Raw genomic sequence first — 20310 nt, forward strand, 5'->3', positions numbered from 1 at the left:
TGGTCTTAAACTCCCCAACCTCAAGCGATCTGCCCGCCTCAGCCTCCCAAAGTTCTGGGATTACAGGCGTGAGCCACTGTGCCCGGCCCAAAATAAACTTTTAAATTAGGAGTTAAGAACCTGTCAGTATGACGGATTGGGTAGAAATATCCCTCTGTATAGGAAAAACTCTCTAACCATGTTTTTCCTCTACTCTCACACCATAATAATAACCAACACAGAAGAAGACTTTTTGTGACCAAATGTGTGGGGGCTTTTTCCAAATACACCAAGCAACAGACACCAGCTGGTTGTCTTCTAATGAACGATCTACTCTGAGATAGTGTCAGATCTCATAGGCTGAGGGCTCAGTTCCCAAGACTGCGCCTCCCCACATGCCAGTCACAAGTCTGAGCCTCAGGAACTTCTGACTGACCCACTTTAAGTGGAGGCTCAAGAGCAACGTCTTTGGGTTCAGCGAATTTGCTTGGAGCAGCTCACAGAACTCAGGGAAAGTTACTTAGTAACTTTACTAAGAAGTTTACTATAAAGAATACTGGGAAAGAAACAGATGAGGGGATGTGTAGGGCAGTATGAGGAAAGGGGCACAGCCCTTCCATGCTCTGCCTGGGTGCACCATCCCCCAGGAACCTCCCTGTGTTCAGCTATTCAGAAGCTCCATGAACCCAGTCCTCCTGGGTTTTTATGGAAGCTTCACAATGTCAGCATTCCTTCCTCCAGGGCATTGGGTGCAACACTCTCACAGGCGGAACATTAGAGTCCTGCCTTGGGGTAAGGGAAAGGAGGGCAGAAGGTCAGAGGGCTGCCTCTGAGGCCTAACACATCCAATATTATAACAACAAAAACTGTAACAAGGGCTGTGGGGTGTTATGAGCCAAGAACCACGGACAAAAACTAGTATATATCATAACACCACATCCTCCCATCCAAACACTTCAAAACACTGAACAAAAATATGATAACAAAAATATCATCTAAAATCTAGATAAAGTAGAAATGTCCAGGTACCAGAAATAGAGGGAAGTGAAAGTTAGGTCAATGCATGGAAGCTGAGGCCAAGGGGCTCACAGAGAAATCCACAGCAGCAAGAGGCCTGAATAGCTGGGAGCTGGGGCTTTAATGACCATACATGCAGTGAGGGGGTCCAGGAGATGGTCACCTTACACCATGAGCTGTTAGTGAGGTACTTAGAAAAAGCTGGAGGTCATAAAAAGCTGCTCCATATGTGAAATAGGTCTAGAGGAACATCATTTACTAATCTGAGAAAACAGCCAGAAAGCTTGTCATCTGCTTCGGCAAAGAGTAGAAAATGAGTGGCCTATAAAATTTGAAATCAGGCTTACAGTACATGCAAGAAATAAGGTTAAATGTATACAGTGGCTCACGCCTGTAATCCCAGCACTTTAGAAAGCTGAGGCCTGTGGATCGTTTGAGCCCAGGAGCTCAAGACCAGCCTGGGCAACATGGTGAAACCCCGTCTCTACAAAAACACCAAAATTAGCCAGGCGTGGTGGTGCATGCCTGTAGTTCCATCTGCTTGTGGGGGCTGAGGCTGGAGGATGGCTTTGAGCCGAGGAGGTCGAGGCTGCAGTGAGCCAGTAAGTCATGATCACACGACTTCATTCCAGTCCAGCCTGGGCAACAGACTGAGACCCTGTCTCAAAAAAGAAAAAAAAAAAAGGGCCAGGCAAGGTAGCTCATGCCTGTAATCCCAGCACTCTGGAGGCCAAGGCAGGTGGATCACCTGAGGTTGGGAGTTCAAGACCAGCCTGGCCAACCTGGTGAAACCCCATCTCTACTAAAAATACAAAAATTAGCCTGGTGTGGTGTCATGCCCCTGTAGTCCCAGCTACTGAGGAGGCTGAGGCAGGATGATCGCTTGAACCCAGGAGGTAGAGGTTGCAGTGAGCCAAGATTACACCACTGCACTCCAGCCTGGGTGACAGAGCAAGACTCCATCTCCATCTCAAAAAAGAAAACATATATCATAACACCACACATGGGTTAAAACTCATATGATGTAGCTAAAGCAGTATTTAGAGGTAAATTTATAGATTCAAATAAATTTACTGAAAAACAAAAAGTAAGCTAGGCATGAATTCAAGTAGCTAGAAACAGAAGAAATGTAGATAAAAGTAAAAATAATGAAAAACAAAAAATATAGATAAGAACAAGCTGTTTATTTGAAAAGATTAAGTAGTAGACCTCTATATTAATAAAGAAAAAGAGAGTTGGCACAAATAAACAATATTAAGAATAAAAAAAGGGCAAGGAGTAGTGGCTCATGCCTGTGATCCCAACACTTTCAAAGACTGAGGCAAGAGGATCACTTAAGGACAGGAGTTTCAGACCAGTCTGGTTAACATAGCAAGACCCCATCTCTACAAAAAATACAAAACTTAGCTGGGCATAGTGGTGCGCACCTGTAGTCTCAGCTACTAGGGAGGCTGAGGCAAGAGGATAGCTTGAGCCCAGGAGTTTGAGGCTGCAGTGAGCTATGATGGTGCCGCTGCACTCCAGCAGTGGGTGACACAGCAAGATCCTGTCTCTAAAAAATAAATAAATAGGCCAAGAGCAGTGGCTCATCCCTGTAATTCAAGCATTTTGGGAGGCTGAGGCAGGCAGATCACTTGAGGCCAGAAGTCCAAGACCAGCCTGGCCAACATGGCAAAACTGCATCTCTACAGAAAATACAAAAAAAAATAGCTGGGTGTGGTGGCGCACACCTGTAATCCCAGCAACTCGGGAGGCTGAGGCAACAGAATTATTGAACCCTGGAAGTAGGGGTTGCAGTGAGCCGAGATCGCACGACTCACTCCAGCCTGGGCAACAGAGTGAGACTCTGTCTTAAATAAATAAGAAATATAAGCTAGATTCTCAGCACCATAGGAAAGGTAATAAAAAAATTAAAAAACAAAAAAGATAGAGGCAATATTTATAAAACCCTAGGAGAAAATTACGAAAAACTATGCTAAGAAGCCTAAGAACACATGAATGGATCATCTAAACTAAATTATCAAAACTGAATCAAGAAGGAATAGGAAACCTAAATTCATCACTAATCATTTATGAAACTGAATCACCAAAAACTTGACCCATATGCCCTTTATAAGTGGTTCAGATGATTTCGTAATGAGTTTTACCAAATTTTAAGAAACAGATAATCTTTATCTCTTACAAACTAGTTAAGAAAAACATATATGCCAGCCAGGCATGGTGGCTCATGCCTGTAATCTCAGCACTTTGGGAGGCCGAGGCGGGGATATCATGAGAGCAGGAGTTCAAGACCATCCTGGCTAACACGGTGAAATTCTGTCTCTACTAAAAATACAAAAAATTAACTGGGCCCACATAGTGGCACGTGCCTGTAATCCCAGCTACTAAGGAGGCTGAGGTGAGAGAATTGCTTGAACCCAGGAGTCGGAGGTTGCAGTGAGCCAAGATCATGCCACTGCACTCTAGCCTGGGAAACAGAGCAAGACTCTGTCTCAAAAAAAAAAAAAGAAAAAGAAAGACATATACTTATGATTACTTTATAGGGCCAATACAAGCTTGATACCAAACAATATAAGAACAATTTTCTTTTTTTTCCTTTCTTTTTCTTTTTCTTTTTTTTGAGATGCAGTCTTGTTCTGTCGCCCAGTCTGGAGTGCAGTGGTACAATCTCAGCACACTGCAATCTCCGCCTCCCGGGTTCAAGCGATTTTCGTGCCTCAGCCTCCTGAGTAGCTGGGATTACAGGTGCATGCCACCACGCCTGGCTAATATTTGGCATTGTTACTAGAGATAGGGTTTCGCCATGTTGGCCAGGCTGGTCTTGAACTCCTGATCTCAGGTGATCCACTCGCCTCGGCCTCCCAAAGTGCTGGGATTACAGGCATGAGCCACCACACCCAGCCAGACCAATATTTTAAAAAGAAAATTCTAGAACAACTTCACTTACGAACATTTGCAAAAATCCTAAGTAAAATACTAGCAACTGATTCCCTACAGAATAATATACCTGTATATGTATATTTATGTACACATGTTTCAACATAATTAATACCCTCATCACAATGTAATATCAAGAAAAAAATGATCATCTCATATAGTTACGAAAAAGATGTTAAAGCATTAAGTAAAATCTATACTGTCATGATATAATTTTTACCTTGTTAAAAAATATTAAGAATAGAGCAAAGTTCTTAATTTAATAAAGACTATCTACTGAAACCTTAAGCAAACTTCACACTTAATGGAGAAACTTTAAGAACAGTTAAAGTTAAAGACAGTAAGAAGACAAGGGTGCCTGTCATCACAGTTCTATTGAACACTGTACTGGACCATCTACCCCAATGCAATAAGGTAAGAAAAAGATGTAGGAGTCACAGAAATGGAAAAGATAAATTATCGTTGTTTTATGATTGTCTATATAGAAAATTCAAGAACTATCTATATGCAGACTATTAGAACTAATAAGAGAATCAGCTGGGATGCTGGGTAAAGAAACAAAATTCAAAAATCAACAATGTTTGTTTCTATGGGCCAGCAAGTAAACTAGAGAATATACTAGGACAAAAGATATTGTTTAAAATATCAACCAAATCTATAAGAAATAAATACAGCAAAAGTTGTGGAAGACATTTACAGGGGAAATCACCAGTAATCATTCACCTGAATAAAAGGAGAAGATAGGAAGAGCCAGCATTGTAAAGATGTCAGTATTAATTGAATGCAATTTCAAAGAGAATCTCAACAGGATTTTCTGTGTGTGTGCAACTAGACAAACTAACGTTTATATAAATTGGTCAAATCCAAGATGGCCCAGAAATTCTGAAAAAATAAAAAAGTAATAATAGCTAACAATTTTTGTGTTCTTCCTTATATAGCAGGTACTATTCTAACATTTTCTTTCTTTTTTTTTTTTTTTTTTAAGATGGCATCTCACTCTGTCACCCAGGCTGGAGTGCAATGGCACGATCTCGGCTCACTGCAACCTCCGCCTCCCAGGTTCAAGCTATTCTCCTGCCTCAACCTCCCGAGTAGCTGGGATTATAGGCACCCACCACCACACTCGGCTAATTTTTGTATTTTTAGTAAAGATGGGGTTTTACCATGTTGGCCAGGCTGGTCTCGAACTTTTACCTCAGGTGATCTGCCCACCTTGGCCTCCCAAAGTGCTGGGATTACAGGTGTGAGCCACCACACCCAGCCTATTCTAACATTTTCATGCACTATCGCTTCACAATATCTTTGTAATAGATACTATCATTATTTATATTGCATAGATGAGGAGACTGAGAGAAATTGGCAACTTGCCCAAGGTCACACAGCTCACTGGGTAATCACAAATCCTCACAAATTTGTTTTTTAGGTTTTTTGATTTATTTTTTGAGACAGGGTGTCGCTCTGTCACCCAGGCTGGAGTGCAGTGGCCTGATCTCAGCTCATTGGAACTTCTGCTTCCCCAGCTCAAGTGATCCTCCCATCTCAGCCTCCCAAGTAGCTGGGACCACAGGGCACACCACCATGCCCAGCTAATTTTTATATTTTTTGTAGAGGCAGGGTCTCATCCTTGTTGCCCAGGCTGGTCTCAAACTCCTGAGCTCAAGCGATCAGCCCGCCTCAGCCTCCCAAAGTGCTGGGATTACAGGCATGAACCACCGTGCCCAGCTACACAAATTTGTGTAATCACAAATGCTCACTGACTGCTGGGTAGGATAAAATTTTCTAAATCTATACCTAGACAAGCCTGTGGAACATTTTAGAGAAAATTTTAAAAGCTACCAGGGAGAAGGCAGATTATAATAAAATGACAATCATTTGTGATCAGACTTCTTGTCCTGACCTCAGGTGATCCCCCCGCATCGGCCTTCCAAAGTACTGAGATTACAGGCATGAGCCACCGCGCCCAGCTGAAAGCCTTCTTCTTAAGGCATGTTTGTTATGTGATGGGCCAGGGGCTCTAAGAATGCTGATCCTTCTGGGGATCTCAAGGTACCTTCCACAAAGAGAATGGATGAGTGACCCCCAGGAGCTGCTTGCCTGTGAGGGGACATGGTAGTACAGGATGTGGGCATTTTTTCCCAGAGCTCTCCCCAGAATCACTCACACTAAATATTTCCGTCTCAGCCAATCAGTCAAACTCACCAATGCATGGGATCATCCACATAGGCAAGCTTTCGAAAGATAATTTATTGTTGTGTTCTCATAGTAACAAGCATCCAGCAATGAGGTTTTTTTTTTTCTCTTTCTTATTCCATGGTAAACCCTTGACTTACCCTGACATTCCATGTAACACACAGGTACATTTGAGCCTGGGTGCTTTCCCTGGGTCTTTCTACCCATCACACTCTCCTGACTCTGCAAAGAACAATGACACCCTGTAATCTGCCGAGCTCTGAAGACATAATTTGCCTGATCTACTTTAAAAATCTTGCCTTGTACTGAGGACTGCTCCAGAACCCCATAAGTTTCCTGGAATTCCAGGCTGGCCAGGAAGTCTCCATGGAATTCTGGCTTCTTCTTGTGAGTAGAACTGGTTTGCAAGGAAGGGGTGAGCTACCTCTAAATCTGGAGCAGTTACCAAAGACTTCTAAAGAGAAGTGACTGGGGGAGCCGGAAGAGATGGGAGGCATTTTACATTTTACGTATCAGTGTGTTTTTGTTTTTGTTTGTCTTCCCCCCCCCCACCCCCCCTTAGGAGACAGGGTCTCGCTCTGTTGCCGAGGCTGGAGTGCAGTAGCGCGACCATAGCTCACTGAAGCCTCCATCTCCTAGGTTCAGGTGATCCTCCCAGGTCAGCCTCCTGAGTACTTGGGACTCAGGCATGTGCAACCATGCCTGACTAATTTGTGCCACTTAGACTTGAACTCCTGGGCTCAAGTGATCCTTCCACCTCAGCCTCCCAAAGTGCTGAGATTATAGGCATAAGCCACTGTGCCCATCAGTTCTTACTAAAGCATGAAACATTTTCCCTTTCCTTTTCTATTTATTCCTTACAATTAAAATAATAATAATAATACATGTGCAGGGAGATGGTAGACAGTAGTGATAGAGATGCGTAGACTTTAGCCACCGACCTGAATTCAACACTTGATTCCAGCACTTAGTGGCTGTGTGACCTTGGATGAGTTACCCTTCTGGTTCTAGTTTCTGAAACTCCATAATGAAAATAATAGTAATATTTACCTCAAAGAGTTTTCAAATGAAATACCATATGTAAGTGCTTAGTTCTCAGTAAATGTTAGCTATTATTACTATAAAAGTTGAGAAATGCAAGTACGAAGAAAATAAAAAAACAGCTATACTCTCACCATCCATTTTGATGCACATAATTCCAGTATTTTCTGGATGTATTTTCAAAGAGTAAAATTATAGTGCTTTCTATTTTATAACTTGCTTTTAAAAATTAACCCCAGGCTGGGCGCAGTGGCTCACACCTGTAATCCCAGCACTTTGGGAGGCTGAGGCGGGCAGATCACCTGAGGTCGGGAGTTCGAGACCAGCCTGACCAACATGGAGAAACCCCATCTCTACTAAAAATACAAAATTAGCTGGGCGTGGTGGCACATGCCTGTAATCTCAGGTACTTGGGTGGCTGAGGCAGGAGAATTGCTTGAACCCAGGAGGCAGAGGTTGCGATAAGCCGAGATCACGCCATTGCACTCCAGCCTGGGCAACGAGAGCAAAACTTTGTCTCAGAAAAAAAAAAAAAAAGTCCTATGTAATTCAACATTCTTATACAACATGATTTTAAAAGGCCAGAGTATTCCTTTGGGTTATTTTACATCTTTTTTCTCTTTTTTTTTTTTTTTTTTTTGAGACAGAGTTTTGCTCTTGTTGCCCAGGCTCAAGTGCAGTGGCACCATCTTGGCTCCCTGAAACCTCCATCTCCCAGGTTCAAGCGAATCTCCTGCCTCAGCCTCCCGAGTAGCTGAGATTATAGGTGCCTGCCACCACACCCAGCTAATTTTCTATATTTTTAGTAGAGATAGGGTTTCATCATGCTGGCCAGGCTGGTATTGAACTTCTGACCTCAGGTGATCCACCCGCCGTGGCCTCCCAAAATGTTGGGATTACAGGCATGAGCCACTGAGCCCGGCCTACATCTTTTTTTTTTCTTTTCTTTTCTTTTCTGAGACGGAGTCTCGCTCTGTCACCCAGGTTGAGGTGCAGTGGCGCAGTCTCAGCTCACTGTAACCTCCGCCTCCCAGGTTCAAATGATTCTCCTGCCTCAGCCTCCCGAGTAGGTGGGATTATAGGTGCCCGCCACCATGCCCACCTAATTTTTGTATTTTTAGTAGAGACGGGGTTTCACTATGTTGGCCAGGCTGGTCTCGAACTCCTGACTTCATGATCTGCCCGCCTCGGCCTCCCCAAGTGCTGGGATTACAGGTGGAAGCCACCACGCCCGGCCCATCTTTTTTTTTTAAGAGATGGGGTCTCACTTTGTTGCCCAGTCTGGTCTTAACTCCTAGCCTCAAGTGATCCTCTGGCCTCCACTTACCACACTGCTAGGGTTATAGGCATGAATCACCACACCTAGCACTTCACAGGCACGAGCCGCTGTGCCTGGCCTTTTCCTTTTTTATTTATTTGTATCATTTTGCTTCTTAACCACCTCTGCCTTCCTTGCTCTCCATTGGTCCCACACTTCATGTATTGATATTTCCAACTCATCTGACCTGTCCAGATGATCAGTGGCTGCTTTCTGTGGCTGTCTGGGGATGTAGCCTTCATCTCACCATACAGACCACCTGCTCCTTAGGTCCAGGCCCCGTGGCCTTCATTACATCCCCAGCCTCTCCTCGGACTGCTGGGCAGACTCTTGTGCCCATGGCAAATCATCCAGTCTAACAATATTTCATGAGGTAGTGCAAAAGCTGGACAAAGCAGAAAGGCAACTTTTCTCTAAACAGTATAAGGTTGACTTACAGGATATTAAATGCACTATTAAAAATTCTCAGGAAGAGGAAGAGACTGAAGATTTTTATCTGAGCACAGTACATTGTTTTTCTAAGCAACAGGGCCAAACAAGCTCAGAATTTATGGACTTACTTTTTTTTTTTTGGTTTTTTTTTTTCAGACTTACTTTTTGAATGGAAATCACAGTCACAACACTTGCCTATCAATTATTGTTTTTTGTTTTTTTTTTTTTTTTAGACAGAGTCTTGCTCTGTCACCCAGGATGGAGTGCAGTGGTGCGATCTCGGCTCACTGCAACCTCCACCTCCCAGGTTCAAACGATTCTTCTGCCTCAACCTCCCAAGTAGCTGGGAATTACAGGTTCCCGCCACCTGGCCCAGCTAGCTTTTGTATTTTTAATAGAGACGGGGTTTCATCAGGTTGGCCAGGCTGGTCTCGAACTCCTGACCTCAAGTGATCTGCCCGCCCCAGCCTCCCAAAGTGCTGGTATTACAGGCATGAGCCCCCATGCCCTACCTTAATGATGTTTTGAGACCACAATAAAACCTAACTGATTCATACCAATGGGGAACTGTCAAACTGAATCAGTGGAGAGAAGTGGATTACATCCTTTTTAACATAAACGCTTTTATTTCCAGTAGAATTCAAATAAAATCTGTATTTCCAAATGGTTCAATACTTGGACCTGTTTTTTAAGGGGTTGTTCAGAATCTGATCTACTACATTTGTTACAACCACATTTATTGTTTGTATAGAAACAGGAATGGCTAAAGTTTTGAGAAGTGTGTTCTTCCTGAAAACGTAAAACATTCAACATCCCCCAGCAACCATGCTCACACAGTTCGCTCCTTGGTAGAGCTTTTTCTTCCCAGATCATGTGGAAGAAAACTCCAGCTCAGGCTGCTCCCGGCTGCTCTGGTTCTGAGTGAGTGTGCAGAGGTTTGCAATATCAGCCCAGGTCAAGCCCTGAAAAATCTCTCCAGACTGCAGACTTGATCTGTCCAGACCCATCCGAGAATTAACAGGCTCCCCATCGTGCCCAGAGAAGCAAGCCTGTCATGGAAACACTGATTCAACCATAATAACTACTGACAGAAAAACCACACAAATGAACTAAACATTTCTTCCACCCAATCAGAGTCCAGGGGAGTCCACAGCTTCAGGATTAAAATAAGTAGGGCTGTTTTTATTATGTGGTCCAGCTCGTTTGAGCCTCTCCCATTGCCTTGTTTTCACAGCTCCCTTTTATAAGAAAGAAAGTGGGGGTGGGGGAGTTGGGAGGGAGACTAGAGCTATGCAGACGGGAATGCCAGGCTGGGAATACCAACAAACAGTGTGGTGCATCTCAGGCAAATTAAAACTTCTAGCCTGGAGGAGGCTGTAATCGTGTTTGCGGTTAGCCTGAAAACAAGCTACACTGAACTTTTATCCCCCAGGAAAACAGTCGAGTGTGGACTGAAGTAAAAAAATGAGTATTTTTAGCAAGCATTCTCTCTCTTCCGTTTGTTTTCTTCCTTCTTCTGTCTTTAGATATTAGAAACGCTAATTACATGAAGTATCATTATTATTCGAAGAAAGCACAGTTAGAAGAGTTAAAAATAAAAAAATGCCAAACCAACAGAAGCAGTACAATCCTAAGGAGGAATATATTTTAATTTTTCCCTGTACCCACGAGTTTGTGGGTCCAAGGGACCCAACCCCAATACCCAGTGAATGGTCATACCTGCAGGAAATATTTGGGCCAGTGTGGTGGCCCCCGCGGCTGTGGCCCCGTGGCCTGACTCCTTGCCTTCCAGGGCAGGAGGGGACTCCGGGCTGCAGGCACCGGCTGAGGTCCGAGCTGAGGTACCAGGGAGCGGGGAGGGGCAGCAGCCCAAATAACAGCAGTCAGAAGGAGGAGGGAGTCCGGGAGCGGGAGAGAGACACAGAGGCCCCGAGGGAGGCGTGAACGGCGCAGAGCTGGTGGCCCGGGTCCGAGAGGTCGAGGGACCGCGCGCGGGTGAGAACGAGCCCCGGCCCCCGCCCACGGAACTGAGTCGATATTCCTTCTTTTGCTGTTTGAGTTTTCTCTTTAGAGTCGGACCCCGGTCCCAGCAGCAGTCTCAGAACAGAGTGAAGCCGAGGAGTCCCTGCCGGGGGCCACCCCTCTGCGGGCCCCAGGGCGCCCCTGGGGGCGGCCAGGGCGGGCGCGGGGAGATGGGGAGGCGCCGAGCGGCCCTGGAGATACCCGCGTCCCGGGGCGTCCGCAAACTTTCCCAGAGACGGCGGGAGGCCCCACTCTGGAGAGGGGCGTCCCAGGCCTCCCGTCTCTGTCCCCCGGGGCTGGTCACTCACCGGCAGCGCGGTTGGGGCTCCGATTCTGGCCGCAGCCATCCACACCAGGAGGAGGAGGAAGAGGAGGGGGAGGAGGGCCCGGGGCCGCCGAGTGGAGGGCGGGGAGGGGCGGCCGCGGCGCAGTGACTCCTCCCGCTCCAGCCCCCGCCCCTCCTCCCCTGCTGAGCCTCCCTTCTCTCTTCACGCCTTCTTTCTCACCCCGAATCCCCCAAAGTTTTTCTGGTGTCCGACGCTCCATTCTCTTCCCTCCAGCGAATCTTCTGTCCCCGAGTCTCCAGCCTCCCAGAGGAGGGGAGAGCGCTCCCTCCTGCAAAAGTCGGGGGGCAGGGAGGGGTAAGTATATGAGTTACGTTTCGATGCCCTCTTGAAGCAGATACCTTGGACCCTTGGAAGGTCTGAAGCCACCCAGCACCCCCAGACCTTGTCCTCACCTCTGGGTGGGGATGATGGAGGGCCTTTGCTGTCGTGCTTTCTAAGTTGCTTCATGGAGTTTTGTTTTGTTTTGTACCCCCCGCCTCACCCCACTCCCACCCCCCACCCCCCACCTTGTAATTAGGAGGACTAAAGAATTACTTTTGAAAGGTAAAGATGAAGCCCCACCTTCCTGGGTGAATCAATCACAGCAGGAGGAAGGACACAAGATAGCTTAGTGAGGGCCAAGCTGTGAGGGTGGGGAAGAGGTAAACGCGTCCAGATGCCTCCTCTGTGCTGCCTCAAGAGTGCATGGAGAGGGAGAAGGGGCGTTGTCCTCCCAGGAGAGGCTGCAGGGTGGGTCGTAGTCCCTATTCCATCACCTGCTGGCAAATGACTCTAGGCAAGTCACTTGGCATCTCAGCCTCTTCCTCCAGTGGGGCTGCCTCACTAGGAGCCAGTCAGAATGAAGGCACCCTCCCCACCCCTTTACCCTGGAGGGACACCAAAACCCAGGATGAGAGACTAAGCTGAGTTTGAACAGGCTCAGAGGGGAGAGAAGAGGGCATTTTAGGCCCCATGGCATGGTGCTTTGGAGGTTGGCAAGACTGGAAGGCTTAGGGGTAGTGGGCAATGTTTAGATGGGAAGGTGGAGCTGGGCATGAAGCAGAATACAGGAAATCTCTGAAAGTTTTCAAGCGAAGTTGTACAGTAGGCACCCAGTGAATCCTTGAGGATTCGAAATGGCAAATAAGAAATACTGGTTTAACAGTCCTGCAGAATGGACTACCTGGGAAGAAAGGGGTTGCATCCAAAGAGAGGGGTTAGGAGGCCCCGGTGAGCATCTCAACTTGAAGTACTATGCTGGAAGGTGGAAAGGCAACGAATTTTTTTTTAATCATAAATTTCCTTGAAGAGCTGGGCTAACTCATAGGCAGTGCACCCAGAGTTAGTGAAAATGAGTGAACACTTCCTTGTATTTGCATAGCAGTGTAATTCTTTTTTAAATGTTCTGTCAGGTGTAGCCTTGTTTTTGACGTTGGAGTTCCCTGGTGAAATGGAAATATAGTCAGTACCCTATTTGACCCCCAGCCAGTGTTAAGAACCTGCCCTCAGGGCTTTAAGGAATGAAACTTGACATTCCCAGAGGGCACTCCTCAAAAGCCTGAAATCACACAGCCAGGATCCATTTAGGATACTTTTATTCACAGATAAAACTACTAATTGTGCTTATGCTTAATATATCCTAAACACAGAAAAAGGCACTGGTTTCTCCTCAGCTTCTCATTTCCTCCAGCTACCTTCCAGTAATGGTTGAGTTGAGGAAGGGCAATTGAGCCTAGGGAATAGGAAGTCAGCTGACTGTCTGGTTAACTTGTCAGAGATTGTTCCATGGAAACAGACAGGTACTAGACCCTAGTAAGTCAGGCTTCTGGTAAGGAGCTGAGAGAAGTGGAGCAAGAAGGACACAGAAAGCAGGAGGAGGAGGAAGGGAAGAAAAAGAGAAGTGGCAACTCTTTGTTGTCCTCATGCTTTGACCGCAGGCATTTTGGGGTCCCCAAATTGAACCCCTAAATTGAACCTTTTTGGTCCTGTGTCCAGCCCACCTTTCACCAGTGGGTCTTCCACAGAGGCCAGCTCATCTCAGAAACTGCCACAGCTAACTGGAGACAGGACTCATGCAGGAAGCAACGACACATTTGACAAACAGTAATCATCATTGCATTTACAGAGTTCTGATGCACCTTTTAAATTCTGTCATCTTTGAAAGAAGCAGTATGGCCTTTATTAGTGGGTAGCCACCTGGTGAAAGAAATCTCTTTTGGAAACTCTGACCCTTCTGCAAAGCAAGGAGGCCCATAATTTTCTAAAGACTAAATACAGTTGGTTGCAAACCATTTTGTGTTTTGCAAAGGACAGGCCTTCCTCCTCTGCGTGATTCAGCATTGCCCCAAAGGTTGCCAGTTTCACGAATGAAGATTTATTTCTTGCAACTCCACCACGTATTTCCAAAGGATCCTTTCTGGTAGTGTCCCTTTGTATCAAAATCTGGTGGTAAACAGCTTAGCCTGGCCTCAATAGCTAAGCCACCACAGCCGTTCATCACAGCTGTGACCTCATTTTACTCCAGTACTGTTCTTTCTCTTGCTTTACAATAAGTAGACCCTCAAACTATGTCATTCTCCTTTTTATTAGCAGATTGCTCTTTCCTGGCAACTTTTTCATGGAAATATTTAGAACTTCCCAACTGTTTAACAAGAGATCCCCAAAGTATCTGTAGATACGACCTAATAGATTAGCTTGGAATTCCTCAAAACTCATGTCAGCTGAAGCTGTCAGGATCATTTAATATACATCCAAGGGGAGGGACACGCTGAGAACTAAATGCTTCGTAGGAACATTCCTCTCTCAAAACTTGGCAACAGCAAATCTCTGTTTACGTTATAACACTCATTCAAACTACAGCTTTTTTGCTGGGCACTGTGGCTCATGCCTGTAATCCCAGCACTTTGGGAGGCTGAGGCGGGCAGATCACCTGAGGTCAGGAGCTCAAGACCAGCCTGGTCAACATGGTGAAACCCCATCTCTACTAAAAATATGAAAATTAGCAGGGCATGGTGGCAGGTGCCTATAATACCAGCTAGTCAGGAGGCTGAGGCAGAAGAATCACCTGAACCCAGGAGGCAGAGGTTGCAGTAAGCCAAGATAGTAACACTGCACTCCAGCTTGGGCAACAGAGAGAGACTCCATCTCAAAATATATATATATATTTTGTATATATATATTATATATTTTTATATATATCTATTTTATATTATATATGTATTTTTTTTGAAAACCATAAAATCTCCCAGTGGATGGCTTCAACAATAGTTAAAATGAAATCGAAAAAATTTAAAAATCACCATCTTGAGTACATGATGCATTTTGCTCTGATGTTTGAGAAACACACTGTTTTTAAATGATTTTTTTTTTTTTTTTTTGCTATAAGTAAACCCAAATACTCTGGATGGAAAATTCCAGAGATAAATAAAAAGCCCACATCTTCACTGAAAATGCCAAATGAAATCAGTGATACTTAGGAGTATGATAATCAGTTCAGAATGACTCAAGATTGACTGTCCTTTGTCCTAAAGATGGGATACTCTTGAGTGTAGTTGAGCCACATTGATCGTTGCTACAGCTGGCCAGTCCCTTGGCTTGATTCCTAAAATGTATCCAGTTTTCATTTATTGAAAACCTCCTGTGTACAAGACATTCTTCTAGGCACTGCGGAGGAGTAAGTATAAGGCACAGTTCCTGCCTCACAGCATCTATTGCTGTTCAGGAAGATGGCATGCATGAGAATAACTACATGAGATATGTTGACAATTTACCACAATACAAGAGGTCTCCTAAAGAAATATAGGAAAGCTGAAGAAAGGGAGAATATTCTCCACCATCTCAGCAAGATGTATGTGAATGACATTTTGTTCTTAGTTAACTGATCCAGTGCTATTTCTATTTTTGGGCCTATAAGATGTCACCACTAAGCTATTCCACTACTATCCGGTGTTTAGGGAAGCAGTGGGGTTGAGCTGAGAAATAATTAAAGCCACTGGTAAAACAAACACAAAGGTTCTAAATGGGGAGATACCTTTTGAGGCCCCTATACCTGAAAGCAAGCCAACAGATTCCAGCATGTTTCCATCTACCAGTCGATTCTTTCGATTCTTGTAATTTTTTGTTTGTTTGTTTGTTTTTTGTTTTTTGAGACAGGTTCTCACTCTGTCACTCAGGCTGGAGTGTGGTGGCGCACTCTTGGCTCACTGCAGCCTCAACCTCCCCAGTCACAGGTGATTCTCCCACCTCCACCTCCTGAGTAGCTGGGACCACAGGCACACGCCACCACACCCAGCTAGTTTTGTTGTTGTTGTTGCATTTTTAGTAGAGGCAGGGTTTTGCCATGTTGCCCAGGCTGGTCTGGAACTCCTAGCCTCAAGTGATCGGCCCATCTCGGCCTCCCAGAGTGCTGGAATTACAGGCATGACCCACCACGCCCTGCCATATTCCTCTTCCTATGAAGAGTTATCCTAATGCTAACCTTTTTTTTTTTTTTTTTTTTTTTTTTTTTGGAGATTTGGAAGAGCTATAATGGGTTTTCCTGCTCCAATGCTTTGATTGCCAGTTAATTTCCTAATTTGGAGCTAACTACTAAACTGCTTAAAAATTTAAGACAAAGAGGCAACCGCTTACTGACAAGATTTCCATTTATTGCCATGGTATCTGAGGACATGGCTCTTAGCCGAGAACAGAAGCTTCCTCTTCTATCGTAAAACAAACTATTCCCTTGTTAATATGGCTGTGCCAGATGTTTTCATAGCCATCATCAACCAAATATGTTGCTATCTTCATATGTAAAAGTAACAGAAGGGTTTGAAGCCTTTTAAGATCTGAGAGCAACTTCCAGAGTTAATGCTACATAAAACTATAAACTGCACGTTTTTCTTTCTGAATTCTTATGTTCTTTATGAATTATAAAGGCTTAAATTCATAGCCATTTGGACAGAGCCTTTTGTTCCAACTCTTGGTGGCTTTCTCAGCTAACTGCGTCTTCAATTTTTTTTTTATACCTTTGTTTAGAAATGGTGTAGCTGAGTTCTGTTTTGTTTTGTTTCAAAGGGTAATGAACTTAGAAAGTGGGCATGTTGTTAAAAAGTATCTGTGTTAAGCTGGGCATGGTGGCTCATGCCTGTAATCCTACACTTTGGGAGGCCAAGGTGGGTGGATTGGGCAGATTGCCTGAGCTCAGGAGTTCGAGGCCAGCCTGGGAAACACAGTGAAACTCCGTCTCTACTAAAATACAAAAAATTAGCCAGGCATGGTGGCACCCGCCTGTAGTCCCAGCTACTCAAGAGGCTGAGGCATGAGAATCCTTGAACCCAGAAGGTGGAGGTTGAAGTGAGCTGAGATTGTACCACTGCACTCCAGCCTGGGTGACAGCGCAAGACTCTGCCTCCAAAAAAAAAAAAGTATCCTTGTTAGTTGAACTGATACAGTTTCTTACCAAAAACAGTGGAGAATCTAGTTGTATCAGCTTTGCAAATTGAGTAGTATTGCGTGTAACAACTAAATGCGGGCGGGGGGAATGGTGGCCCCGAAAGATATGACAACAAAAAGGCTTTTTATCAGTTTCTTAAACTGTGCCTGGAGGCTCTTACCCCTTCAACCCAGGATCGCTGGGTTTGCTATTGAACACAGTGTGAATGGTGCCCTCCAGAGATGTGCAACCAGGTAATTTACTCCCCCTCTTCCTATTAAATTTTTTTCTCATTTGAAATTTTTTTTTTTTTTTTTGAGATGCAGTCTCCTTCTGTTGCCCAGGCAATCTCGGCTCACTGCAACCTCCGCCTCCTGGGGTCAAGCAATTCTCCTGCCTCAGCCTCCTGAGTAGCTGGGATTACAGGCGTGCGCCACCACACTCAGCTAATTTTTGCACTTTTAGTAGAGACAGGGTTTCACCATGTTGGCCAGGCTGGTCTCGCACTCCTGACTTCAAGTGATCCACCTGCCTCAGCCTCCCAAAGTGCTGAGATTACAGGCATGAGCCACTGAGCCAGGCCTCATTTGAATTTTTTTTTTTTTTTTTTTTTGAGACGGAGTCTCACTGTCGCCCAGGCTGGAGTGCAGTGGCGCAATCTCGGCTCACTGCAGGCTCCGTCCCCGGGGTTCATGCCATTCTCCTGCCTCAGCCTCCTGAGTAGCTGGGACTACAGGCACCCGCCACCTCGCCCGGCTAATTTTTTGTATTTCTAGTAGAGACAGGGTTTCACTGTGTTAGCCAGGATGGTCCCGATCTCGGGACCTTGTGATCCGCCCGCCTCGGCCTCCCAAAGTGCTGGGATTACAGGGGTGAGCCACCGCGCCCGGCCCTTGAAATTTCTTATAACACAATTCCAACTTTTTTTCTCACTCGGAATTTCTTGTAACATAAGCCCAACTTTAATTAAAAACACATTTATATATGCAGGAAATAAAAGGCAGGAACAAGCAAAAACATTAATATCTAAATCTCTGCTCCTGATTCTTTTCCTCATTTTACAAATTTTTTAAAATGTTAATTTTTTTTTAATAGAGATGGGATCTCCCTATGTTGCCCAGGCTGGTCTCAAACTCCTGGGCTCAAGTGATCCTCCTGCCTCTGCCTCCTAAAGTGCTGGGACTATAGGTGTAAGCCACCGCACCTGGCCCAATATTCCAGATTTTTAACAATGGGAATGTAATATATAATCAGGAAAAAGCAGGAAGTTTTGTTTCAGTCAATTTTGAAAATTCCATCTTCTCCAGAAAGCAATGAATGATTTTTTTTTTTGAGACAGTCTCACTCTGTCACCCAGGCTCGAGTGCAGTGGTGTGATCTTGGCTCACTGCAACCTTTGCCTCCTGGATTCAAGCAATTCTCATGCCTCAGCCTCCTGAGTAGCTGGGATTACAGGAGTGCACCAGCAGGCCTGACTAATTTTTATATTTTTACTAGAGACAGGTTTCACCATGTTGGCCAGGCTGGTCTTGAACTCCCGACCTCAGGTGATCTGCCTGCTTTGGCCTCCCAAAGTGCTGGGATTACAGGCATGAGCCACAGCTCCTGGCCCACAATGAATGATTAATTAAAAGAAAAGTCTTTCTTTTTTTTCTGGTTTTCACTCCTATGCAGATTTCAGTCCCTACTCTGTGCATAGACTGAGAATCTCCTCTTTTTTTAGGAGGTGGGGGGGACAGAGTCTCACTCTGTCACCCACGCTGGAGTGCAGTGGCATGGTCTCAGCTCACTGCAACCTCCACCTCCCTGGTTCAAGCGATTCTCCTGTCTCAGCCTCCCGAGTAGCTGGGATTACAGGTGCACGCCACCACACCCAGTTAATTTTTGTATTTTTAGTAAAGATAGGGTTTCACTATGCTGGCCAGGCTGGTCTCGAACTCCTGACCTCGTGATCCGCCTGCTTCAGCCTCCCAAAGTGCTGGGATTACAGGCGTGAGCCACCATACTCGGCCTCTTGTTTTTGGTTTTTTCGGTTTTTTTGAGATGGGAGTTTCACTCTTGTTGCCCAGGCTGGAGCACAATGGTGCGATCTCAGCTCACTGTAACCTCCACCTCCCAGGTTCAAGCAATTCTCCTGTCTCAGCCTCCTGAGTTGCTGGGATTACAGGTGCCCGCCACTATGCCAGGCTAATTTTTTGTATTTTTAGTAGAGATAGGGTTTCACCATGTTGGCCAGGCTGGTCTTGAACTCCTGACATCAGGTGATACACCCGCCTCAGCCTCCCAAAGTGCTGGGATTGACAGGTATGCGCCACCACGCCTGGCCGAATCTCCTCTTTCACTTTCCATGTCACAAGAGGCCCAGACAAGGAGATATTTATTTCAAGAGGTGGGCTGTAAAACACAAGTAGAGGGCAGTCACTAGAAGGGCTCATGGAGTTGAGAAAGGGTTGTTTAAGGATGAGAGACACTTGATGCCCAGGATATTGAGGAAGGCAGATCCCAAGACAACAGCAGTGATGCCAGCCCACAGATCAAATGAGACAGTCTGGAGCAGGTCAGATGGTTCTGGGAGAGAATTCCTGAAGAAGATGGAAGTTGGCTAACACCCAACTGAATCTGACCACACTGCAAGGAGCGTTATACACCTGGGAGTGAAGTTAGGAATAAACTAGTGATAAGTACCATAGAAAATGTAGTAAATAATTTAAAAAAAAAAAGACTCCAGGGAAAACAGTTGTACAAGAAAGGAAAAATAATCATAGTACATTACATGACTCAGCTATCACCAGTATTTGAATAGTCATAATGAAGTATATGCTGAATACTGACCCAGTCCAAATGTTTTTGGCTTTTTGAGATGGAATCTCACTCTGTTGCCCAGGCTGGAGTGTAGTGGCGCAATCTTGGCCCACTGCAACCTTTGCCTCCCAGGTTCAGGTGATTCTCCTGCCTCAGCCTCCCAAGCAGCTGGGATTACAGACACACGCCACCATGCCCAGCTAATTTTTGTATTTTTGGTAGAGACGGGGTTTCACTGTTGGCCAGGCTGGTCTTGAACTCCTAACTTCAAGTAATCCACCCATCTCGGCCTCCCAAAGTGCTGGGATTACAGGTGTGAGCCACTGTGCCCAGCCTTTAGTTTTATTTTTTTGGAGACTGGGTCTCACTCTGTTGCACAGGCTGGAGTGCAGTAGCACAATCACGGCTCACTACAGCCTTCAAACTCCTGGGCTCAGGCAATTATCCTGCATCAGCCTCCCAAGTACCTAGGAGTACAGGCATGAGCCACATGGCTAGACCCGAATGTCAGTATAACTAGTTTAAACAGTGAGGGTATGCATGCATATGTGAGGGTATGCATGCGTATGTGAGTGATGCAAAGGGGAGGCGGATTAAACAGACAAATACTCATCTTCCAACTGTAAATCCAATTAATAATGCCTAACAAGAAGAGCAAAGGTAGCATGCCATTTGGAAATACAGATAACAAAATAGTGAATGAAAGTGGTTTTTCTGCGGGGAGCATGAAATGGCGGGAGGATCGGGGGTCTGGTTTTTTTTGCCTTATTTTATCTTAGTAATAACTGTTTAAGAGCAGCCTAACTCAAACTAAGTTCAAAACTTAATTTAAA

At 45.2% G+C, this 20310-nt stretch overlaps 1 protein-coding gene across 2 annotated transcripts in view; it reads right to left on the minus strand.

The window, feature by feature from the left end:
• The window catches only part of STON1 (stonin 1), a 65141-nt gene extending 53721 nt beyond the window's left edge, over positions 1–11420 (minus strand). Inside the window, exons 1-2 of one of the 2 annotated variants that reach the window (XM_058428747.1) lie at positions 11245–11420; positions 10634–10750 (exon numbers count right to left, since the gene is read on the minus strand). The gene's annotated coding sequence lies outside the window, so the exon portion shown is untranslated. The remainder of the gene's footprint in view (positions 1–10633; positions 10751–11244) is intronic. The other variant, XM_032176388.2, reaches the window with a different exon arrangement.
• Between the last annotated feature and the right edge of the window lie 8890 nt (positions 11421–20310).

This window comes from Hylobates moloch, unplaced genomic scaffold, assembly GCF_009828535.3.
Source record: "Hylobates moloch isolate HMO894 unplaced genomic scaffold, HMol_V3 SCAFFOLD_15, whole genome shotgun sequence".
NCBI classification, from domain to species: Eukaryota; Metazoa; Chordata; class Mammalia; order Primates; family Hylobatidae; genus Hylobates; species Hylobates moloch.